This window comes from Bos grunniens, chromosome 2 (assembly GCF_055505025.1).
Source record: "Bos grunniens cultivar Pamir isolate PY7600 chromosome 2, Bosgru_T2T1.0, whole genome shotgun sequence".
Classification (NCBI taxonomy): Eukaryota; Metazoa; Chordata; class Mammalia; order Artiodactyla; family Bovidae; genus Bos; species Bos grunniens.
In genome coordinates, this window is record NC_141166.1 from 3,199,080 (window position 1) to 3,214,286 (window position 15,207).

The window sequence follows — 15,207 nt, forward strand, 5'->3', positions numbered from 1 at the left end:
GCACGCTACTTTATTGATGACTCCTGAAAGCAGGGCTTCCCACGTAACGCTAGTGCTAAAGAACCCAGCTGCCGGTGCGGGAGACCTAAGAGACAGAGGTTAGATCCCTGGATCAGGAGGATCCCCTGGCAGAGGGCATGGCTACCCACCCCAGCATTCTTGCCTGGAGAATTTTATGGACAGAGGAGCCTGGCAGGCTACAGTCCATGGGGCCACAAAGAGTTGGACACGACTGAAATGACTTCACATGAAAATTAAGGGTTCTATTTATTTTTCCCCAAAGTGTGCTGGCACCAAGCACATCACTGTTCCTTTAACTGACAGGCTGAGTTAGTAAACTGCAGTGCCCTCCGTCATCATCATAACCATCACTTCACCACCATCAACTACACCTGTGGTAGGAAAGGCACCGGCGTTACCGTCTTCATCTCCTTCGTTACAAATGCTACCGTGGTCACCCTCAGCAACGGCAACGGCCCAGAGGCCTTCACCACGAGGCTGTTGTCTCCATGACTGCCCTCCACACGTGTTTACCCGAAACCTTAGGTGGGCCAAGCTCTGTGCCAGGAGTTGCCCCTGCATGCCCTCATTTGATCATCATAACAAGCCTAGTCCCAGCCCTGCACCCACGGGGTGGATACTCTTGTACTCATTTTGTTGTTGCTGTTGCTAAGTTGTGTCCAGCTCTTTGCGACCTCATGGACTGCAACATGCCAGGCTTCCCTGTCCTTCACTATCTCCCAGCGTTTGCTCAAACTCATGTCCATTGAGTAAGTGATGCCATCCAACCATCTCATCCTCTGTTGTCCCCTTCTCCTCCTGCCCTCAATCTTTCCCAGCATCAGGGTCTTTTCTAATGAGTCAGCTCTTCACATCAGGTGGCCAAAGTATTGAAGCTGAAGCTTCAGCATCTGTCCTTCCAATGAATATGCAGGGTTGATTTCCTTTAGGATTGACTGGTTTGATCTCCTTGCTGTCAAGGGACTCTCAAGAGTCTTCTCCAGCACCACAGTTCAAAACATCAATTCTTCGGCTCCCTGCCTTCCTTGTGGTCCAGCTCCTACATCCTTACATCCTTACTACTGGGAAAACCACGGCTTTGACTATATGGACGTTTGTCAGCAAGGTGAAGTCTCTGCTTTTAAATATGCTGTCTAGGTTTATACCCATTTTACAGATGAGAAAACTGAAACTCCAAAGAGTTTCTTGAATCTCTGAAGTAATAGAAACAGGGGAGGAAACCAGGCTTGTCTGACTCCAAACTCTATCTTCTTAAACATGCTTTGTACCATCACCTCCAGATTGCGGCAAAACCGCCACTGTTTTTCACAGCCTAGAAAAGTCACCAGCATCCGCGTCATTCTGACCCTCACTGCCAACACCAGCACCACCGCTGCCAAGACCTGCTGCCATTCGCCTCTGTCACCGCTGCATCGTCACCACCACCCCATCGTCACTTTTAGACTCAGCTTGGTGGACATCAGCCTAAGACAGAGGAGCACGCCTGGACCCTGGCCTCAAGGAGCCACATCCACTCCCATCATCAGGACCTTTTCTCCCTGCCCTGGCCTTGCCACCTCATCATACGAAGGATGACCTGGGGAGGAGCGGTTTTTCCACGATCACGGAAGAAAAGTTTTCATGGCCCAAAATTCAGGCCTTTGTTTGACTGCATTCCACCAGCATTCGTTCAGCCATTCACGCAATTCAATCAGCATTTCCTGAGCACCGTCAGGTGAGCCAGAGGGACTCAGAAGCAAACAAAGCAGAGGCAAGGCCCCCTCCGATGGAGTGAGGAGGACAGCTGTCGAATAAATCATCACAGGAGGGACGGAGCACCAAAGAGGCGCGCTGAGCACAAAAATGGGTTGGGGAAAAAATGAATAAAAAGGAGTGGAATGGAATAACTTAACCTAGTCCAGGAAATCAAGAGGGATTCCTGAAGGAAGTAACAGTTAAGCTGAGACCTGAATGCCAAGCGGGAGTGAACTGAGTAAAAAGGAGATTGTGCGGGAGCTGCTGGCAAGGAGTTCTGGTGAAGGACGCAGCGTGTGCAAAGGCCCGGAGGCGGGAAGGCACCTCTTCCTGGAGGAGTTGAAGGGAGCCCAGGGTGGGTGGTGCAGGATGACCCAGAGGGAGGCGGAGGTGACCGGAAATTGAGGCAGCCCTCTTGCCTCATGGGGAGCAGGAGGAGAGTGGGGTAGGAAGCAGGGGGTGGTTCTTTCTAGAATTTGGAAAGAGCATACCCAGTCCTGGAAGAAAGGGCGTGGGCAACCCAGCATGAGGCCCAGAGGACGCAGCTCAAAGTGTTCATGGGAGCCGATGAAGGGTGGTGGGCGGTGTTGGCAATTATCAGGGAGAATCGGTTGCTCGGGCCGGGGCCTGCAGAGACACAGACACCGTGTCAGGCCTGTGACCCGAAAGCATCACCCGGCCGCCAGTGAGTGAGCAGAGCCCACGGGTGCAGGCAAAGCCGGGACACCCCCAGTAAGAGCAGGGCCCCTCGGAAGATGCTGGCATGGGGAAACGAGTGGGTGTGCTCGTCTGGGCTCCTCTGCACGGACACAGCCCAGCTCCCAGAGACACAGCGGGCAGGCGGCGAGGGAGGCTGGGCCTTAGGAGGAAGATGTTCTGCAGATACATTTTAAACATGCAAATCAGAAAGGGAGGGACTCCGGAGACTGCCAAAGACCCACTCCCAGGGCACAGGAGAGCAGAGGAGGGGGCTGGCGAGACAGGCAGAGGACGAGCCCAAGGGGGGCGGGGGGCGGGGGGCCAGGGGCCTTGTGCCAACCTGGCACCCTCCTGGCCACTCCTCCGCCCCAGGAGCCACCTCTCTGTACAGCTAGCTGGGTGCCTGTCCCTCCCACCCCCCAGAGAAGTGTGGGCCAACTGGGGCACCTCAAAACCATGTTTCCAAGCAAGTATCTACTCTGTCACGAGCTTTCCCACATCTCATCTGGATTTCTGGCTGTACCTTCAAAGTGGGTCTGATCCTACAGGTGGAGAAACCGCAGTTCAGAAAGTTAAGGAGCCCAGGCCAGGCATTCAGGTGCCTAAGTAATCAGCAGCATAGCAACAGCAACTGCCAAAGTGGCTCTGACGGCCACCTGGCTGACCCCGTGCCGAGTCCTTGGCGTGCGCCATCACGTCTAATCCTCAGTCCTGTCTGATGCTCTAAGAAGCTTCATCAGCCCCATTTATAGACAGGGAAACTGAGGCTCTCAGAGAAGTAACTTGGCCAAAGTCATCCTGCCAATAAGAAACAAGCTGATATCTGAACTCTTTGTCTGAACCCGGAGACCTTACTCTCAAGATCCACCGTGGTGAAGAAAACATCTCCAGGTATCAGAAAATTCCCAGCTCAGGGCAAGCGTTGGAAGTCACAGGACACAGGGAACTGATGGGAAGGACAAGAGCTGGAGGAAGGCTTCCTCCGGGATCCAAATTCAAGCCACAACTTCCTGGGCCCCTGTGTTCCCAACCTCCGGGTGTAGGGAGGAGTCCAGGAAGTCTCCACCGCAGGTAGGCAAGTCCCGTTCTGCAGAACCATCAGTTCCCAGACAACATTCTCTGCATTGTGCCTGGGCCAGCTTTCGAAAAAGCATTTTTTTTACATTAATTTCATTTATTTACTTTTGTCTGTGCTGGGTCTTCGTTGCTGTGCAGGCTGTCTCTAGCTGCGGTGTGCGGGCTTCTCCCTGCGGAGCTTCTCTAGGTGTGAAGCACGGGCTCCAGAGCACAGGCTCAGTAATCGCGGCTCGCAGGCTCACAGGCTCAGTAGTCGCGGCTCGCAGGCTCACAGGCTCAGCAGTCGCGGCTCGCAGGCTCGCAGGCTCAGTTGCTCTGCAGCCTGTGGAGTCTTCCCGGACCGGGGATCGAACCCTCGTCGCCTGCGTTGGCAGGTGGATCCTTAACTAACTTTAAAGGGCAAATCAGCTCAGGGCCCGCCTGCTTAACCCTCTCTGTGGCTTCCCGGTTGTTCTGAGAATAAAACCCCAAGTGCTCGCCATGGCCTGCCAGTCCCGGCTCTGACCTCCAGCCACCATCCCAACAGCCCCGGCTCGCTCCCTCCTGGCCCCAGGCCTCGGCCCCAGGGGTGTCCCCTGGAGACACCCTCCCCGCCTGTCGCAGCCCCCGTCCCACTCTTCCTGGCGCGCCCCTTGGTCTGAACGGGTCTCACTGACACTGCTCCTCCTTTCCCGTCTCTCACGGAGCTTGGCTCTCGTGAGCGCAGGGGCCACGTCTACCCTCTGCGTCTCTGGCATCTGGAACCACCTGAGGCACACAGCAGGTCTCAGGAAACGCAGGCGGGATGAATGGGGGTGGGCAGCGCCCAGCGAGGCTTCTTGCACCAGGCAGGGCCAGCACGCGGGGAAACCGAGGCTCCCAGCAGCCGACTCCTGACTCCTCGCTGCGGGCAGAGGCTGCACTTGCCCCAGAGCCAGGAATTTTCCACTGCCCCAAGCTGCTTCCTTTGACAACAGGAGTCCATGACCTCTTTCCCTTATCCCATCCTTGATCTTGAATCTGCCCCCTGGTCCCATCCCAGGCTCGGCGCCTGACACTCACCAGCATCGCAGCCTGTCAGCCAGGCCTGCCTGGAGCAGAAGCGGTTTAGTGACGAGTCTCAGGTCTGGACTTTTGCTCAATCTCAGCTCTGCCAGCCCCCCCAGTTTGACCACAGTCAAGTTTCTCTACCTCTCTGATCCTCGGTTTCCTCCTCTGTAAAAGGGGGACATTAGGTGGATGTTGACGGTTGGATGGCATCACCGACTCAATGGACAGGAGTTTGAGCAAACTCCGGGAGTTGGTGATGAACAGGGGAGCCTGGTGTGCTGCAGTTCATGGGGTCGCAAAGAGTCAGACTCACTGAGCAACTGAACAAGGAGGATGTTAGGTGAGAGTGCGTGTGTGAAGGGCCCTGAGTCAGCGTGTATGAACGTGGCCCCTTAGTACCCGTAATTCCGAGCACACAATGGGATTATGTGACATTATTACGGTTTCAGCACCGCCTCGTCCTAACTCGAGGACCCCCGGGTCACTCCTTGCCAGGCCAGGGTCTCTGGCGCCAACTAAGAGGTTACTTCGTCTTTGCAGCCCATCTGTCCATAGCCTCGCTATCCCTCAGACAACTTACTTCCTTCTGCTCCTCATCCGTCAGCCCAGCCCAGCGGTTGCCTGGAGTTCGTGATTCCCCGCCAAGCGCACGCACACCACCAAACACACCCGTACGGGCAGCCACACACACACACACCTCCCCACACACAGCTAAAGGGTCGTGCCCAAAAGGACAGGGTGACGAGAGCTCACACACACACACACCCACTCACACGTGTGCACCGGTCCCCACATGCTGTCCCTCTCGTGTGTGCGTGTACAGACACACCCACTTGCACTCTCGCTGACCACAGGAACCCACCCAAGCATCCCCTTCCGCAAGCCTCCTCCTCTCTCACACCCCCGCCCGGTAGGACCCCCGCCACGCACGCTCCACAGAAGTGCACGCGTGATCAGTGAAAACAGCCCCGGTACTTGGCACCAGGCAGGCAGAGGAGATCCAGCCAGGCCACCCCAAAGGAAAGCAACCCTGATTATTCACTGGAAGGACTGACGCTGAAGCTGAAGCTCCAATACTTTGGCCACCTGATGCGAAGAACTGACTCATTTGAATAGACCCTGATGCTGGGAAAGATTGAAGGCAGGAGGAGAAGGGGACGACAGAGGATGAGATGGTTGGATGGTATCACCGACTCAACAGACATGAGTTTGAGCAGGCTCTGGGAGTTGGTGATGGACAGAGAGGCCCGGTGTGGTGCAGTCCATGGGGTCACAGAGTCGGACACGACTGAGCGCTTGAACAACGACAGGGGAACAGCCTCTGTGTGTCCTGTGTGTGAGTCTGCCCTTCCCCAAGGCAAGTGACGGGCGATGGAAAGTGAACCGGAGAGTCTGGCCTCCCCGGAGAGGAGACCCCAGGCGCCTGCAGCCCTGCAGGCCCTGGAGCTGGGAGCCCAGGAGATGCCCAGCCTTCCGCTTGCCCAGGAACGGGGTCAACAGCACCATCTGCTGCCAGCTTCTGGAATTGCCCTTCAGAGAGCGAGCCTGGCCCTCAGCGGACGTTCTGGAAGGAACCGAGGTCCGAGAACAAGCTGAGGCTGCAGGGACCCCTCCGTCCCACAGCCTAGAACGGGGCCCCTGGTCAGAACCTTCTGGGAAGCTCAGTACCCAAGCTGGGGCCCCGAGGCAGAGAATTATGAGATCCACTGGTCGCCCTGGGAAGAGGGGCACGGCCATCTCACAGAGGGAGACGTCCCATCTTCTCAGTGATGGGAGAAATGCTGGGTCCTTCCCAGGACAGGCAAGCCCATTGTACAGATCACATCATCTCCCACATGGATGGGCACACCCGACACCCCGAGAAAGGGGCTGCAGCGTTGGTGGGGGGGGTGGGGGGGTGGGGGGTGGCCCAGGCAAGAAGCCGCAAAGGAATGAGAGCTGGAGGGAGGCCACGGGTGGACGGGAGGGGGGCCTGGCTGGCTCTGGCACCACGCTCCGCTCCCGCTGTGTGGCACCTGCTGAATGTGGGAGAGAAGCAGCCTTAGAGTGGAGATGGGCGGTCTGCCATTATACAGATGGGAAGACTGAGGCCCCAGGGAGAAGGGATCCCCAAGGCCTCAGGAAGCAGCAGCCAGCTAGGAACTGGTCTTCGGTGCCCCGCCCAGCACTCTTGCCTCCCCTGTGGTGGCCCCTTCACCCTCTTGGGTCCAGAATTACCCTTTCTACGGTGGAGGCTCTTTTCACGTCCCTGGAGAATAGAGCTGAGTTAGGCCCTGAAAGGGTCTGGCAGGCCCCCTTCCTGGGTTTCTATGATGGCTCAAATGGAAAAGAATCCACCTGCAATGCAGGAGACACAGGAGATGGGGTTTGATCCCTGGGTCAAAAAGATCCCCTGGAGGAGGAAATGGCAACCCACTCCAGTATACTTGCCTGAGAAATCCCGTGGACAGAGGAGCCTGGTGGGCTACCGTCCATGGGGTCGCAGAGTCAGACACGACTGAGCATTCAAACTCACATATACACACAGGCCTCCTTCCTAGAGTGGAGGCTGCTGAAAGAGGATGTGGGAGGCCTGGGCACAAGGCAGGTTCTACCAGGTTCCTGAGCCTGGTCCTGGGCCGACCCCTACCCCTGCCTCCCTCCTTTTAAGTCACGGATGTCATAGCTCTTAAAGGGCTGAGGGATTTTAATAGTAATGATCAGATGCTAGGAGCCACTGTTTATTAACAGGTTTTTTTTGGGGGGGGGGTGGGGCGGGGGTTGTTTGCTTTTCAGCCACGTCACCTGGCACATGAGATCTTAGTTCCCCGACTAGGGATCGAACCTGCAGCCCCTGCAGTGGAAGCACCGAGACTTAACCAGCGGACCACCGGGGAAACCAGGAAAGCCCCTGTGACGCTGAACCAGTCCTTTCCCCCTTGGCTCTGGACCTTCCTGTTGACTGAGCCTGGAGAGAGTGAAAGTGAAGTTGCTCCATCTTGTCCGACTCTTTGCGACCCCATGGTCTGTAGCCCGCCAGGCTCCTCTGTCCATGGAATTCTCCAGGTCAGAATAATGGAGTGGGTAGCCATTTCCTTCTCCAGGGGATCTTCCCGACCCAGGGATCAAACCCAGGTCTCCTGCACTGCAGGTGGATTTTTTACCATCTGAGCCACCAGGGAGGCCCCCATTACCAGTTTATTAAGGACCTTGGGGCCATCCTCCTACAGAATGGATCCTTCTTCTCCGATCAACAGATGAGGAAAGCAGGCTCAGCTTGGGTGCACTGACCTGCCCAACGTCACATCAGGCCCAAGTGACTGGTCTCATCCTCAAGACAGCAGCCCCCAGCCCAAGCCCCTCTCCTCCGCCCCCACTGCCGCATACGGGTCGGAGTAGCGTTTGCATCTCGAATCCATTCAGCAGTGCTGGGGTCCCACTGCAACACGGATGTGAAAACACCCAGAATCTCATCAGCAAGTGTTTCTCGAGCACTTACTATATGCCAAGCACCACCCCAAGCATTGAAGGTACAGCAGAGAGTGAAACAAGTTAAAAAAAACTCCCTTCTCCTGGGGAGACAGATAAATTAGGTAAGTCAGCAAAGACACATCCTGCCAGATTTTGATCCAGGCTGTGGGGGAGAAACAGCAGAGTCAAGACAAGGAGCCCGGGTGTACGGGGCGGAAGGTGTGGCTGGGACAGGAGGAGGCTCCGGGGGTGTGACTGAGAAGGCGGCGTTTGAGCAGAGACCTAAAGGAGGCAAGGGAACAAGCCACGTGGGTGTGTCTTCCAGGCCGAGTGAGAAGCCTGTGCAAAGGCATTGAGGTGGGCCGTGGGGTCGCTGTGTTGGAGCAGCAGGCGGCCGGTGTGACTGGGGCAGGACCAGCAGAGAGGAGCAGAGGAATGAGTCAGGGAGGCCGGGCAGGGCCCTGTGGGCCCCCGCAGAACTCTGGGTTTCCCTCTGATGGATGGGAGCTGTTTCAAGCAAGGAAGTGGCAAGACCTGATGCGGGCTTTGAAGGGCACTTTGGACACTGTGTAGTTAATAAACTATAGAAGTGGCCTGGGCAGAAGGCGGGAGACCCAAGTGGCGCCTCCCAGGAGCCCAGGGATGTGTCAGGCTGGATGGGTCTTCTTTGTGATTCATTTTAAAGATAAACACACCCACGCAGCTGTGAGTGAACCCACCCTCGGCTGTAGAGGAACCAGCTCCACAAAACCCTTCACTCTGGCTCCTCTGACCCCCCACGTGTTTGCACCACACACAGGGTGGAGAGTCACCCAGGCCTGCCCGGGTGGGTCACTAAGGCAGCCCCGTGCGGATGGCCTGCTTCCCCGCGGCCCCAGAGGCAGTCCTGGTGCCTCCGGAAGAGACAGCTGAAACCCTCAGCTCCTGCCCAACCCTTCATTATACAAGAGGGGAAACTGAGGCTCAGAGTAGCAAAGGGGCGTGTTGCAGTGACAGCTAAAGAGACAGCTGAGACCCTCAGTTCCTGCCCAAACCCTCATTATAAGAGAGGGGAAACTGAGGCTCAGAAGCAAAGGGGCTTGTTGTAGTGACTCAGAAGTTGAAACGGGGACCCGGTTTTCTGACTCCCTGTCCAGGGCTCTCTCTGCTCTGTGTCACCCGCCCAAGGCCTGGCCCCGAACGACTGTGGTGACAGAGGGCCTAGGGCCTGGTCAAACCCACCCGCCCTTCTCTGGAGAAGGGGGTGGATGACGCGGGACTGAGAGAAACACAGCTTTGTCCGCCGGACTCCATCCCCATCCGACTCCCTCCTGGACCGATCCAGTCTAGTCAGAATCTGAAAGGACCCAGATCTGACAGAGAAAAAGGCCGACATACTGCTGGTGTAAGAAAGGACCACTGACCTTGGCTTCGGGCCTCTAAATCAGAGACTTAACGAAGACATTCCACTCCGAAGGGAAGGACTGGCATTAACATCCTCACCACCATCACCACCACCGCCACCATCACCACCACCACCAGCATCACTACCACCAGCATCATCACCATCACCACCACCGCCATCACCACCATCACCACCACCACAACCAGCATCACCACCATCACCATCACCAGCATCACCACAACCACCATCACCACCACCACCACCATCACCAGCATCACCACCACCAGCATCACCACCACCACCACCACCACCACCACCACCACCACGGCAACCAACACCATCAACACCAGCTTCAGCAGTTCAATCAATACCCTCACCATCATCACCACCAATACAATCACCACCATCACCATCACCACCATCACCACCACCACCATCACCACCATCACCATCACCACCACCATCACCACCACCACCACCACCATCACCATCACCATCACCACCACCACCACCATCACCACCACCACCACCACCATCACCACCATCACCACCACCACCACCACCACCATCACCACCACCACCACCACCATCACCACCATCACCACCACCACCACCATCACCACCATCATGACCATCACCACCACCACCACCACGGCAACCAACACCATCAACACCAGCTTCAGCAGTTCAATCAATACCGTCACCATCATCACCACCAGCACCACCAATACAATCACCGTCACCACCACCAACACCATCACTACCACCACCATCACCACCACCACCACCACCACCATCACCACCATCACCATCACCAGCATCACCACCACCACCACCACCACCATCACCACCATCAGCACCACCACCATCACCACCACCATGACCACCATCACCATCACCACCATCATGACCACCATCACCACCATCACCACCACCACCACCACCATCACCACCACCACGACCACCACCATCACCACCACCACGACCACCACCACCATCACCACCACCACGACCACCACCACCATCACCACCACCACCATCACCACCACCATGACCATCACCACCACCACCACCACCACGGCAACCAACACCATCAACACCAGCTTCAGCAGTTCAATCAATACCGTCACCATCATCACCACCAGCACCACCAATACAATCACCGTCACCACCACCAACACCATCACTACCACCACCATCACCACCACCACCACCACCACCACCATCACCATCACCACCATCACCACCACCATCACCACCACCATCACCACCACCACCACCACCATCACCACCACCATGACCACCATGACCACCATCACCATCACCACCACCACCATCACCACCACCATCACCACCACCACCACCACCATCACCACCATCACCACCACCACCATCACCACCACCATGACCACCATGACCACCATCACCATCACCACCATCACCACCACCATCACCACCACCACCACCACCACCACCACCATCACCACCACCATGACCACCATGACCACCATCACCATCACCACCATCACCACCACCACCACCACCACCACCACCACCACCATCACCACCACCATCACCACCACCACCACCACGGCAACCAACACCATCAACACCAGCTTCAGCAGTTCAATCAATACCATCACCATCGTCACCACCAGCACCACCAATACAATCACCGTCACCACCACCAACACCATCACTACCACCATCACAGCACTGACACCATCGCCACCAAGAGCACCACTGCAACACAGACAGTGTCCCCACTGGCACTGCCACCACATCACCACCGTCAGGACCGTCCACACCTGGCCAACCTTTCCACCGTCACCACTCAGCCGGATCTAGGTTGGGTTACCCGGGAGAGCAAACGGGACCCCCTGCAAACGACACTGAACTCAGGAATCTAGCTGGAGAGAGTGAGACTGAGTCTCGCACCCCAGGGAGAGCCAAAAGGCTCAGTTAGTCATCAGGGAATAGAGCTGGGAGGCCTGGAGGGACCGAGAGTTGGGATGAGCGATGCAGTAGAAGCAGTAGCTGAGACCCCACGCAGAGCAGGGTAATTCTCAAGGCTGACTAGAAGAAAGAGGGACCAGCAAGTCTGAGGAGCATGGAAATGGACTGACCATCGACCACATGGGACATCAGGGAAGGGAAGAGAGGAGCCCTTAGAGGAGCCCACTCGTGAGATGAAGGCCAGGAGGGAGTGTCTTCTTCTTCTTCTCAGAGTTGGGGTTCAGCAGGCAGGAATCCTATCCTGGGCAAAAAACAACAACATTGTAACATCATGGCTTCCCACTCTCTATCATAACGACTGTCATCACCATGGCAACCAGTCTCATGAATGACACCTTCATCACAGCTATGGACACTCTCACAGCCCCACAATTAGCTCTGCCATGATCCCAGTGTTCCTGCCCAGTAGGCCCAGTAGGCCTTCCCCGCTACTTCCCTTGCAACAGAGCTCCCAAGTGTATTTGATGGATGTGGGCTGGGTTTTCCCAGAAGCAGACCCTGAGATAAGTGGGCAGGTTTACTGGGGAGAGCCCTCAGCGTGGACACCTGTGGACAGGAAGCAAAAGTGTGATTGGGTAGAGGAAGAAGCTGGATACAGAGCCAGCTCAATAAAGGCCTTGGCTGACCCCACAAGGACCTCTGAAGAGGGGATGGTTCTCTACACTCGTCCTGCACCATACCTAAAGAGGCCTGCCTTGACATTCCTCGAGATTCCCACAGCTTCCAGTCATTGCTTGCAAGCTCCCCACTGGAAGAGGGTGTGACTTTAGGCAAAACAGTTCTCTTCAGCCAGGAGCCATGTCTAGGGAGGACTGAGGACTATTGGCAAGACTGAAGGGGGATCTGGGTGATGCTTTACATGTCCACCAGAGTCCACTAAATTCCACACTCCCACCCTCCCTTGTAGCAAGGTGTGGCCAGATGGCTAAATTCTGGCCAACTTCATGTAAGAGAAAATTACGTTTGCCCCCTTCAGGTTGTTCCTGAAAAAGAGTGAGCATATAATCTTCTTCCCACTTACCTTTTCACTGCTGGGTTGCAGATGTGATGATGGGAGCTGGAGCAGCCACGTTGGGCCTTGCGTTGGAGCCGCATGTAGAGTGTGGCAGAGTAGCCCACTACTTCTCAACTGCACACCCCCAGATTGTTACCTGGCAGAGGAACAGCTTCTGCCGTGCGTAAGCATCTGGGTGTCTCTGTTGTCGCCTGCTCTCGTTGACTGTAGCTGAGGAGCCGTCACTTACGTCACTATCCTGACAACAGTGTGACCGCTGTGTTCATCACCAGCAATGCCAAGTGCGGCTCCAGCTTCAGCCCCGGCTCCGCTGCCCACTGGCTCTAAGACCCTGGACAAGTCACTACCCCTTTCTGAAAATACGTAGTTTCCTCTTCAGAAAATGCATAGTTTGTAATAGATAATTTTTTGTGCGTTGCAAGGGTGTCATAAGGATGAAACGTATGCTGTACGCGGCAGGAGCCACGTGTGTTTATATGGAAGGTTTGCCCGCTTCCACATCTCCCCACCAGCTCTGAATCTAGAGCTGACTCCTCGGTGGCAACTATTGCTTGTACTGCACAGCATCAGTACAAAGGTCACACAATGTTATCCCTACCCTAACCACCAGAAGCACCACTTCCACTTTTATTTTAGAGTCAGAAGACCGGGATTCAAATACCAACTCCATCTATTACCAGATGAGTGACTCAAGACTCCCCTGAGCCTCAATCCTCCCATCTGTAAAACGGGAATAATAACAACCCCCATGCAGAGACTATGAGAGTGAAACAGGAAGATGAGTGTAAAATGCTACACACAGCACCTGGGTCCAGGTGACACTCATGAATGGCGCCTGTTGTCACTGTCACGGCTGCTGCTTACCTCCATCAAACACCTCCAGCTCACCAACACAAGAAAGCCATGATGCAGATCCTCCCTGGGTCTGGAAATGTGCTGGGTGGGATGGGAGACCCCTCCCCTTGCGGGGGCTCATGATTCGTGTTCAAGGAAACGGCCCTGGCACTACAGTGGGCCACAACTCCAGGGCTGGGGGCAGGGACCAGGCAGAGCTCACACAGTCCAGAGTCCACAGATGCGCAAGGCTGCCCGCCCTGAGACTGCAGGTCACAGGCAGAGGCGCTCCTGAACGCACAGGCGCATTTCAGAGATCCCGACCAAAGGGAGGTCTTGCGGTCTCTGATCAAGACAGTCCGGGTAATGGTTCAAAGCAAAATCGTGGGCATTAACCTTACACCAGGCCTGACCCTCGCTGACGGCTCAGCTCTGCGCTAAGGCACCAGGTGTGACCAAGCTCCACTGATCCTCTGCAGACCTGGGGGCTTCCCTGGCACTCAAGTGGCTGAGACTCCGAGCTCCCAATGCAGAGGGCCTGGGTTCGATCCCTGACCAGGGAACTAGATCCTACGTGTTCCAACTAGGGTTCACATGCTGCAACTAAAATCCCGCACACCACAACTTTAAAAAACCAAAATCTCACGAGCCACAGGGAAAATCCCGCACACCACAACTTTAAAAAAACCAAAAATCTCACGAGCCACGGGGGAGACCCCATGTGCCACACTGAGACCCAGCGCAGCCAAATAAATAAAGAAGTATTTTTTAAAAAATCAATCCTCTTCAGGAAGTACACATCTGTACTTCCACCCACGTGCTAGGAAGCCTCCTTGGCAAAACTACCTTCTCATTTCAGTTCAGTTCACTTGCTTAGTCGTGTCCGACTCTTTGCGACCCCATGAATCGCAGCACGCCAGGCCTCCCTGTCCATCACCAACTCCCGGAGTTCACTGAGACTCACGTCCTTCGAGTCAGTGATGCCATCCAGCCATCTCATCCTCTGTCGTCCCCTTCTCCTTCTGCCCCCAATCCCTCCCAGCATCAGGGTCTTTTCCAAAGAGTCAACTCTTCGCATGAGGTGGCCAAAATACTGGAGTTTCAGCTTTAGCATCATTCCTTCCAAAGAACACTCAGGACTGATCTCCTTTAGGATGGACTAGTTGGATCTCCTTGCAGTCCAAGGGACTCTCAAGAGTCTTCTCCAACACCACAGTTCAAAAGCATCAATTCTTCAGCACTCAGCTTTCTTCACAGTCCAACTCTCACATCCATACATGACCACTGGAAAAACCATAGCCTTGACTAGACGGACCTTAGCTGGCAAAGTAATGTCTTTGCTTTTCAATATGCTATCTAGGTTGGTCATAACTTTTCTTCCAAGGAGTAATATCTTTTAATTTCATGGCTACAATCACCATCTTGAGTGATTTTGGAGCCCCCAAAAATAAAGTCTGACACTGTTTCCACTGTTTCTCCATCTATTTGCCATGAAGTGATGGGACCAGATGCCATGATCTTCGTTTTCTGAATGTTGAGCTTTAAGCCAACTTTTTCACTCTCCTCTTTCACTTTCATCAAGAGACTTTTTAGTTCCTCTTCACTTTCTGCCATAAGGGTGGTGTTATCTGCATATCTGAGGTTATTGATATTTCTCCTGGCAATCTTGATTCCAGCTTGTGCTTCCTGTAGCCCAGCATTTCACATGATGTACTCTGCATGTAAGTTAAATAAGCAGGGTGACAATATACAGCCTTGACGTACTCCTTTCCCGATTTGGAACCAGTCTGTTGTTCCATGTCCAGTTCTAATTGTTGCCTCCTGACCTGCATATAGGTTTCTCAAGAGGCAGGTCAGGTGCTCTGGTATTCCCATCTCTTTCAGAATTTTCCACAGTTGATTGTGATCCACACAGTCAAAGGCTTTGGCATAGTCAACAAAGCAGAAA